The following is an 11,268-nucleotide window of genomic DNA, read 5'->3' as shown; positions in this document are numbered from 1 at the left end:
GTGGGCTGCCCATGACAGGCGCTCCGAGCAGTTGGGGGGTTCGGTGCCTTGCTCAGGGGCACCTCGGCAGTGCCCAGGAGGTGAACTGGCACCTCTCCAGCTACCAGTCCACGCTCCACATTTTGGTCCGGACGGGGACTTGAACAGGCGACCCTCCGGTTCCCAACCCAAGTCCCTATGGACTGAGCTACTGCCGCCCAGTGAGTTATCATAGTGAGAATTACTACTTTTTTTCCCCACATACAGTCTGTGAAGAACCAATGGAAAAAATTATTCTCAAAATGAGACAGCCAAACATAGCATGATTCCACAATGGCAGTAAGCTTTGAGAACAGTTCAATATCCTTTTAATAGCAATAATCATTTTAATGTGGATGAACTGCATACTGTACATTCATACTCCAGTTGTCTTGGTAGTACACTGTTAAATTTAAAATCACATTCAAATATAAAGTCGAATATCTACAGAACTTAAACACAAAACTATTTTATGAATGACCGCCATTTACTCAGCAATAAATCATTTTTTATGTTTCACGTCATTTTTATTAGGGAAGGACATGCCTGAAGGAGACCGCTGTGCCTACCATTTTCTCTTTCCCCAATGGCAAAAAAGAACGTCCAGGAAGAAAAAGCTTGGTAAGTGAAGAGGTAACTGACAGCCCTGTTTCTGCTGCAAATATAATTGAGGAGGTTGCAGATGAAGACAATGGGAGTAGTGCCAACAATCTTGCTGCCGATCAAAGCAATGTCATTATGATGGAAGACACACCTGCATGGGCCTTTTGTTGCTCATGATGTCTTGCATGACAACATTGCTGTGACAGCAAATGTGTGTGACAATGTTCGTTTGGGTAGCAGCTTTAAGCAAGAAAATTCGAGTGGAAAACAGGAAGAGTCAGCATCAGATCACTCTTACAGCATGTCAACACAGCGGCCTAGCTGCTCTCTGAGTGATCACTGCTATATTGTTTCAGAGTCTCCAAGAACACTCAAAAGGAAAGCCTCTGCAGTACAGGAAAAGCTATGTGCAGCTCGCAAAAGGTTGAGGTTGCAAAGCCAGCGGACAGGGAGACTGAAGGCAAGAGTTTCTTCCTTGAAAGGTCTGATAAAAGTGCTTCAGAAGAAACTTCTAATTTCAACCGAGTGTGCCTCTCTTCTTGACGGTCTCGATGATGTTACCCGTGACATCTTTCAGAGAATAGAAAAGAAGGAAAAAGTCAGCATTTTCTGAAAAATTGAAGCAATTCGCTACTACGCTGCACTTTTACTTTCCAACGGCCTATGACTACATCAGAGAGAATTTTCAGTTGGCTTTACCGCATCCTCAGACCATACGAAAATGGGACAGTAGTATCTCTGCAGATCCTGGATTTACTGTTGCTTCATTCACAGCTTTAAAAAGTCATGTTGCTGAACAGAAGAAAGAAGGAAAAGACACAGTTTGCTCATTGATGATGGAAGAAATGTACATTCATAAGCAGACTGAGTTTGGTGGGGACCAAATTCATGGCTATGTTGACATCGGTGCTGGTGAAATGGAAACGTTGTGGCAACGCAAGCATTGGTCCTCATGGTTGTTGCAATCAATGAGTCTTGGAAGATCCCCATTGCCTACTTTCTTATCAACAGCATGACGGGAGAAGAGAGAGCAATCATGATCCGAGAGAGCCTTGTTAGGCTTCATGCAATCGGAGTAAGGGTTTTAGATTAGTTTATTTGTCCTATTAGGAAAATTTTCTTCACGCTTCCATACATCTTGAGTGCCAACCCGACATATACACATACCCCACAGATACAACATACATTTGCCACACACACATGGATTCTCAAACACATAACATACAGTATAACACAGACACATTTACACATTTACATGTCACTGCCGTTTTTGAGTTTTGTTTAGTTCTGTGATGGCCTTGGGGACGAAGCTATTGTTGAATCTCATTTTTTTTCCCAGGGGAGTGTCCTGTACAGTGTGCAGTGTGAAATGTGGGTTGAGGGGGTGACTGGGGTCCTGTGCAATGGTCTGAGCTCTGCGTGCAGTGGCTGTGTTGTTAAGGTCTGAGAGATTGGGAGTGGGGAGGCCGATGATCTTGGCAGCTTTGTGTGGGATCTGTGTGAGTCTGTTCTTGTTGGGGGCTGACAGCATGTAGAAGAAGCAGGGTGAGCAGTAGAGGAGGATGGGCTGGATAATGCTTTTGTAGAGTAGCAGCAGCAGGTGGGGGGCAACTACAAGTTATCTGAGTCCTTGACTTGTGATGGACCTTCCCAAAACTTTGCAATGATCAAGGGCTGCATCTCGGCAACAAACTAAGAATGGCGCACATTCAGTGGTGAAATCAGAAAATGAAGGTCCATCTTGCAGCCCAGCTCTTCAGCAGCAGTGTTGCTGATGCCATTGAGTGTTGTGATCAGGAGCTAAAGTATCCTCAGTTCAGTGAATCTGTAGCAACAGTTCAGTTCCTGCGCACAAGTGATGCAGCCTTTAGCCCCGTTTACACTGCCAGATTTCCCGCGAATGTTGGGCCGTTTTGCCGGCAAGCTGCGAGCTTTTAGACACACACAGCCAGATTGGCGAGTTGATCCGAGGTGCCCAATTTTCCGCCTCGTAGGGTAGTCATATTGGCGGAACCCTTTTAGTTTATTACCTTTTTGTGTTCTGCCTCAGACCCCACACCATCCTATTAGATGTGTAACAACCTGTGGCCATAACGTCTCCTGACTCGTATAATTGTCCGTTCTGCGAGTACAAGAACACCGAAAGGTGTTTCTTGACGTACCACTTGCAGAATCATGCATCAGTGAAGCATAAAGGTAAAAGACATTGTCAGGATATAACTTCAACTACAAACAATACACATTAACATACAACAGGTCACAAGCATCAAATAGTAATAAAGGGTCAAACAAAGCTAACAGTAAAGAAAAGACAGTTGAAGAATTAGAATTAATACCAGTGTATATAAAAACAAGTAAAGCCTTAAATATGCACTGCAAATGCAGTATACTGTCATCGTACATCTGCATTACAAACATGTATTGCTGCATCAGATTGTAAACTGCCAGCCACTGTCAGTTGGATAGTTTATTATTTACAGTTTATAATAGGGATGCAAAGAGCTCAAAATTTACAGGAAAATCTACCAGGCCAGATCGAGATGAGCTCAATATGCAGAGTTTAGAGTTTACTGACGTCACATCATTGGTCCAATGAACAAAACTGTTTTGATATTATATCAGTAACATACTAAAACTAACAGTGTTAGTTGTGTTTTTTATGGAGGCTGTAATTTGTTGAGAGGAAACAATGCAGTTAATCTATGATTTATGGTCTTTAACAATTGTTATGGAAATAAAGAAAGACGTTACTTTTCAAATCCAGTGTTTACATGTGTTTTTCACTATATACAAAGAATAGAAATTTGTTTTATACAGATCATAATCAACGTCGGTAAATATCGGGTATCAGCCATAACTGCAACATTATTATCAGTTATCGGTAACGGCCAAAATTTTAATTTTGGTGCATCCCTAGTTTATAAGTTATTGACTCTTTCTTACACACAGACATACACACAGTACATATGTATAGTATTATAAGTTTAATTAATGACATAGTTAAAGCATACATGTTTCTTTTACCCCCTTTTTTAACATTATTCTTTTTCTTTCAGAGTTCACTATTGTTAGATGTGGTCTGAAGTGCCGTGCAACCACACACTTCCACTGCTGCTATTGTCCAGCCACACTTGTTAGAAGAGAACAGATAATAAAGCACCTTTCAAGTCACAAAATACAGCCAACCAACCAACCAGAGCTACTTCCAGAGTCAACTGAAAAAAGGTTTGAGCCACCACAACAGGTACCTGGAGGAGCCTGTGAGAAAAATGACGAGAAGGAACCACAGCCAATACCTGGAGAAGCCTGTGAGAAAAATGACAACGTTGACACAATTTCTGAAGAACGATATCTAAGGTCACAGTGTGTAGATGCTAAGAGAGGGGTCTTTGCCGTTGAGAAGTCTTTAAATGGCCCATCAACCCCTGTTCATGTTGTCAAAAACACATGGTCACAAACACATAGATCAGAGTGTGAGGTTGATCAGTGCAATATAAGTGCAGACTTTTCTTGCAGAAGTGGTCTTCTCCCATTTGAATGCCAACACATTCAGTCTTTGTTCTTTTGTCCTCACTCCAATGTACCAAATGCTGGCCTTACTGAAAAGATACTGTGTGAAATGTTTCAAAACCATTGGTTTAGGGAAAACCGTAAAAAAGAACTTTTGAAGAAACAAGAAGATGCTAAAGTGGACGATGCACCCCTTTCGGTTCTTTTAACTGTTGGTGGACCCCAGACAAAGTTGCACATCTCTGTTCAAGAACCCTCAGTGTCATATTAACAGCAGGCTTGGGAGGGTTGTTGTTGCATACGACACAAAGAAAAACACTTGGCATTGCCCATGTACAACGTCCAAAAAGTGATGCATCCACAAAGCTATAGGAAAATAGCATCTTTTTGAGACAAAGAGGGACCTCTTCAAAAGAGTTAAAAGTACAGAAGAAAACTTTTCACTGACTGAAGGCGGACAGAATCACTTTGACAATGAAAACAACTCAAACAGTGACAAAACTATTGAAAGGATGTTGAACTACATCATGCCCCACAAAAAAATACTATCTGAACTTTCCAAGACACTGGTTGCAAACTTCAGAAATTCAAAGGCGTTATTTGGGTTTCCTAAGCATCTTGTCCCTGCTGAGGTCAATTGCAAGGAGTGTGCTCAACAGAGTACTCGGAGATCCCCAGCTGATCACCTGCAGAGCAAGGATTTTAACATTCTCTGGCATAGTTGAAGGTTTGTCACATTGCATGGATCGTAAAGCCTACTTATTACTGTTATTAAACATTTCTTGATAAAATAGATGATGATATTCAAAATCGGTATTTTTCAGTATTTCAGTATTCTTGACAACACTGCTTTAAAGTGTGTTGCTGCAACCCCATTCACATAAAATATCTGTATGCTACATTTTCACTTTTAGGCATATCGACATACATCAAGACATGTCCCAGTTGTGGAATGGTCTACCGGTATCAGGAATGGCAGGATGGACTCCACAACTTCGATAACTATATAATGCTCTCTCTTCATTTGTGGCTCACTTTAAGAAATGCCTTACAGGTTAGACTTATTTTACCAGCATAGTGTATATTTTATTTCATATATTTGAACAGAAGGTAATCTAAGATTTTTTGATTTTGTCCCTCTTTTTCAGACCCACACTGCGGTTAGTCGGGTAATCGAGATAATAGAGGCAAATGAAGGAGAGTTGTTCCCTAAAAAGGAGAGAATACTACAAGCTTATCTCTCATTTGAGGCCCTCACTCAACATGACTATGAATATTCCTGTGTATCCTGCGGGTACCACCCTGCAACAGTTATAATGGACCTCCTGGTTTTCAGCATGCCTGGTAACAGGTTTATAAAATTGAGTTGAATATTCTAATTAATATAAATAAGTATAGCAAATGAAATAATTTGCAAGATCATATAGCTTTTAAAAGTTTTGGAGTGATTTATCATGGTCTTTTTGTTCAGGATTTTTCTCACTGTTTCTTCTGGTTTTCTTCTCAGTCAGTGAAATACAATCCACCACAGCAATATTATGGTAGAGTCAGTGTGAAAGACTGCAGTGACTATGGAAATCCTGAGCCTTGGTTTCTATCCTTGTAAGTCATCAGTATTCTGTTGTAAGGCAAATAATACCTGTGAAATTGGATTTCAACAGCCTAGATCACACAATGAAGGATAATTTGGTGATGCATACTGGAAGTAATTAGAGTTTATTTACTTAAATTCTTGACATATATCACAGGTGGCCGGAAGAATCCATTTGTCATCCATCCAAGTTATGAAAACTGGGCACCATGGATCGGCGAGCAAACCAGGCAGTCTGACATTGTGTTTAACACAGAATATGCCAAACTCCATGTGCCAGATGTCTCCACTGATTCACATGAGCATGTGACGGAGGAGAAACTTGCTGATGAGGTTTTAAATCTAAAGGTAGATAAAGTACCTCCACCTACAGAGCATGATTGTTAAAACTATTTTAAATTTACTGTGAATCAATACATTTACTTTTTATGTCAATAGGTAGCAGAGGTTGGAGCTTTATGTAAGCAGTGCCGCCTTGACAGCAAGGGCTCAAAGATGGATCTTGTCCTTAGTCTTTGTGAAAAAATGGCCAGCAGGACAACATATAATAAAGTGTTTGACAGAGTCTGGGGTGCTTCTGGTTAGTGATCCATCTGTTGTTGTTGTTTTTTGTTAAAGTCTCTTAAACTTTTCACAATGTATTATCAGCATTTATCAAGAGGTATCGTCTCTGCTCACCTATGATCGCCAAACTCTGCTTGAGATTGGAGGCTTCTTCGATCAGCTTAAATATGACCCGTTGGTGAGCTCTCCTCCATGCCTTGAGGAAATCCTGGTGTTCCTGAGGCGTCCTCCCCTCTACCTTGCCCGCAAGAAACGCCACAGAAGACGTGGTAAACGTGGAGGTCTCCGGGTTAGGCCCGATAGCTGCAGTGATCAGCATTTTCTGGACGTTCCTCCTGCCCTGCGCTCGTGGAAGACTAGAGATCGTTCCCTGACGTTGGCGGCTCTGACAGCGTGGGCTGTTCGGCGGACCCCGATCCGCTGTTGCTGCCTCCTACCAGCTGGCGTTTTCGAACTAGGAGACACGGCGTGGACTGTCGGAACCTCCGCTCACTGATGCATGCTTCATCCTCATCTGACACTGTCGATCTTCATTTGGCTTTGTTGAATGTGAGATCCGTCATCAACAAAACTTTTTTACTTAACAATTTCTTTACCTCACGCAAATTGGATTTTATGTTCCTAACGGAAAATCACGTAGGAAAGAAGCAAGCACTCTCAAAATAAATCCACTCAACAGGTGCACGGCCAAAAGCAGCAGAAAAAAGAAAAGAAGCCAGCACTCACAAATGTCCTTTTGGTAAATTTAATAAACCAACTTGGGTGGAGTTACCAGAAACACAGACGTTTCGACAGAAAGTCTTCTTCTAACAGAAACCTGGCTCCGTGAAGGTGAACTTACTCCTTTTTCGGAGCTCCTTCCCCCTGGATGTAGTTTCTTCAGCTCCCCTCGCCTGAAAAGGTGGAGAACTGGCATCCTAAAATCCACCTTTCACTGCCAGCAGTCTCCAGCTGTCAGCTACTCCAGCTTCGAGCTACAACTCGTTGAGGTAAATTTCCCTGTGACTGTTCTCTGTGCGGTGGTCTATCGCCCACCGAAATTTAACAAAGACTTTATACGGGACTTTGCAGACTTTGTGTCGGGTGTGACTCTTAAATATGATCACTTTTTAATTGTCTGTGATTTTAACATACATGTCTGCTGTGAGAGCCGACCTCTGGTCAGAGACTTTCTGAATCTCATGGACTCTTTTAATCTCGCGCAGTCTGTTTCGGAGCCGACGCATGAAATCTGCCACACACCCTTATCTGACCATCTACCAGTCTTATTCTCCTTCTCTCTACCTGCTCCCTCCACTATGGACTTCACTCCCGTTCGCCGTCTCCATGTTTTTAATTCTTCAACTCCTCTACAGTTTTCCACTGCTTTTAAAGACCCTTTCTTATATTCTCTGGATGACTTTAGCGTCCTCACTGCGGATTTCTGTATGACGATGTTTGACTCACTCTGTACTGAGATTTTAGACTCCATTGCGCCCCTGACTTTAAAGCGCATAAAGCCACAGACTGAGCCTTGGCTGAATGAGTCCACTCGCGCGCTCAGACGAGCATGTAGACAGGCGGAGAGAAAGTGGAAAAAGGACAAACTCCAGATTTCTCGGAATCTCCTACGTGATTTTCTTCTGACATATCAGTAGGCTGTTACTGAATATTTTTCCTCACGTTTCCAACAAATGCTCACAAGCCTCAGGTTCTTTTTAATGTATTTGACTCACTTCCTTTCTCTAGAGCACAAACTTCTTGTGTTAATTTGAATGAATTGTGATGCTGTCTGCATTGAGCCGCCTTCTTCTCTGTGCGAGGATTTTCTGCAATTTTTTACTAATAACGCCGGATTTCCACTGGATGCGCGTCCGTTGCAGAACGGCAGCGCTGGTTCCGCTGTCCGTCAATACCCACCGGCTGTGTTTGCTCCGCCGGAAGACATCTTGGTGCACTGCCATGATTAATATCTCCTCGTCCATTGTTAACGGGGTGAAATACGTCTGAAACCCTCTGACCTGTTGACTTCAGGCCTGCCTCTGCCCATTATGTAGTTTTCAAGGTGTAGTGTAGGGAAATATGATCCGCTGTGAACACTGTGTATTTTATTTTGTATGTTTTATTGTGTATCTGTGCACGACTTCCTGCCCCGCACAATCTGCTCTGTACTGAATTGCTGCGTTGTGCTCCGGCGTCCGGCAAAAATAGAAGTCCTGCGTATCTGTTGCGGAGGGCTCCGGAGTGCCGGAGCTGAGACGGAGCCGGAACACAGCACAGCCGCAGCAGGTGGAAACACACACATTGACTAGAATTGAATCCTATCGGCTCCACTGCCGTGCCGGAGCGGAGACGCAACCAACACGCAGCCAGTGGAAATAGGCTGTAAGAGTTCTGCTCTTAGATCCCCGCTCCTTCAGTCTGCTCAGGACCCCTCAGTTCTCACAGCAAGCTCCGCTGTGTTTTCACCAGAGATTGTATGTGGGGCCCTAGTCTCGCCACCAGACAATCAGAGATCTCCGCCTTCTGATAGTCTGGGGACACTCCTTTCTAAAGTGTGTTTTTAACACACCGGAGAAAACGGCCGGCAACAAAGCAACGCCTCTTGCATTTTTGAAAAGGACACGCCCTCCCGGAAATGTGCGCTCCCCCTTTTCTCGTCCGCAAGGAAACAAACACACAGAGAGCTTGAAAATGGATGCCGAGAGATTTAACTCCGTTTTATCAAACGTGTGCTCAGTCCACAAGATTGTGGAAATGAAGGACTTACAGCGACTTTGTTTAAAACTTTTAACGCAGTCGGACTATGTTTACGAGCACAAGAGTTCAGCGAGCCACCGAAGGACCGCCCTGCGGATTTACTATTGGTTCTGCAACGTAGGGAGTTTTTTTAAACTCTGAAATTGTATCCGCCCATCTAAACACAAAATCAGGGAGAAAGACATCAGTCTTTAGTTAAGCAAAGCGTCTAAAGACTGACTTGTGAGTGTAGTGGGGCCCATGTAGGTAGTAAATGGGCTAACAAAATGGGCCCTATATGGGATTGTCCATGGGTTCCATAATGGCCCCATTCCAGTTGCCCACATGGTTGGGTTTAATCAAGTGGGCCCCACATGTGCTCCACTGTCTCTCAGATTAACTCATATCGCAGCGGTGCCTGGATAGCGTGACGTGTGTGGTTGTGCTGCTGCCGTGGTCCTGCCAGATGCTTCCTGCTGCTGCTGCCATCAATAGTCATACTTCTACTGTTATTATACACATATGATTATTGTCACACATGTATACTGCCATTTATTAATATATACTTTCAACATACTGTACCACAGTAGCCAGAACTATAACTATAATATTATTACAGTAGCTTACAACAACATTATTGAAAGTAATAAGCTACTGTCATTACCATCTGTCCTGCATCTCTCTCTCTCTCTTACTGTCAATTTATTATGCTGATCTGTTCTGTACGACATCTATTGCACGTCTGTCCGTCCTGGAAGAGGGATCCCTCCTCAGTTGCTCTTCCTGAGGTTTCTACCGTTTTTTTCCCCCTGTTAAAGGGGTTTTTTGGGGGAGTTTTTCCTTATCCGCTGCGAGGGTCCAAAGGACAGAGGGATGTTGTATGCTGTAAAGCCCTGTGAGGCAAATTGTGATTTGTGATACTGGGCTTTATAAATAAAATTGAAATTGAATTGAACATAGGTTATGCTAGGGCTACCTGGGTACCAAGTAGGTATGGGCTCAAAATTGGCATCTTATCTGGGCCCTTATTGGGTAAACCCACTCATGTGTGCAACTGGCATGGGGCCATTGTGGAACCTGTGGACAATCCCCCATTTTCACGTCCATTTACGACCCACATGGGCCCCACATACAAATGTTGGCTGGGATCCCGTTTGTTTAAAGAGGTTTTCAGTTCAGTTGAGTCTTTTATTTTAAAACTTACAAATATGTGTCTCAGTTCTGGATGTGTTCCATCCTCTTTTAAACATGCCACAGTGCAGCCTCTTTTGAAAAAGAAAAATTTGGATCCCTCTGTATTGGCTAATTTCAGGCCAATTTCCAAACTTCCTTTTATTTCCAAGGTTTTAGAGAAAGTCGTTTTAAACCAACTCCAAGGATTTTTAAAAGGGGCCAACGTTTGTGAACGGTTTCAGTCTGGTTTTAAGCCTCTTCACAGCACGGAAACTGCTCTTTTAAAGTTTTTAATGATCTTTTGTTAAACCTAGATTCTGGTAACTGTGCCATTTTAATTCTTCTTGATCTGACAGCGGCGTTTGACACAGTGGATCACACAATTCTCCTGCTGCGCCTAGAGCATTGTGTAGGTATAAAAGGCACTGTTTTAAGTTGGTTTAAATCGTACCTCTCGGACAGATCCTTTTCTGTTCTTATGAGGCAGTTTTCCTCCTCAGTGGCCCCTCTGACCTGTGGGGTCCCCCAGGGGTCAGTTCTGGGCCCCCTATTGTTCTCCCTTTATATGCTACCCCTGGGGTTGATATTTAGGAAGCATGGTATTCCCTTTCACTGCTTTGCTGATGACATGCAGGTGTATTTGCTTGATGTTTTCCATCAATGCAACAGCAAAGATGAAAGGTACGGAGAATTGAACATGTTCCTGAACTTGCTGGCCTGCGGCCTCGTGCCTATGACCGAATCACAGCCGTGACGATATCACAGTACAACATCACTCCCTCTCGTGTGATATTGCTTAAATAGCGTACCTAATTGCGCTCACCAAGGGCGTTAATGAATTATCTGGCATGGCTCCCGATCCTCATGTGCAGCTGACTCCGTCTCCAAACAATACTGCTGACTCAATCTTCACATGCGGATGATTCCGTGTCTCCAGAACCGTTACTGCACTCTCAAACTTCACGTGTGGCTCCGTGTCTCCAAACAGTTCCGCACTCTCAAACTTCACGTTTCAATTTCAATTTTTTTTTCAATTTTATTTATAAAGCCCAATATCACAAATCACAATTTGCCTCACAGGGCTTTACAGC

The 11,268-nt window shown here is 43.1% G+C and overlaps 2 protein-coding genes across 6 annotated transcripts in view; one reads left to right on the top strand and one right to left on the bottom strand.

Moving 5' to 3' along the window:
* The window catches only part of LOC126399955 (uncharacterized), a 107,731-nt gene extending 107,538 nt beyond the window's left edge, over positions 1-193 (bottom strand). For all 4 annotated transcript variants that reach the window (XM_050060321.1, XM_050060323.1, XM_050060324.1 and 1 more), the window contains exon 1: positions 63-193. The gene's annotated coding sequence lies outside the window, so the exon portion shown is untranslated. The remainder of the gene's footprint in view (positions 1-62) is intronic.
* Positions 1-11,268, top strand: part of LOC126399933 (glucagon-like peptide 2 receptor) — a 346,627-nt gene that overhangs the window by 202,748 nt on the left and 132,611 nt on the right. The gene's annotated exons all lie outside the window — the stretch shown is intronic.

This window comes from Epinephelus moara, chromosome 13, assembly GCF_006386435.1.
Source record: "Epinephelus moara isolate mb chromosome 13, YSFRI_EMoa_1.0, whole genome shotgun sequence".
Lineage (NCBI taxonomy): Eukaryota > Metazoa > Chordata > Actinopteri > Perciformes > Serranidae > Epinephelus > Epinephelus moara.
This window is presented reverse-complemented; position numbering and strand designations above follow the sequence as displayed.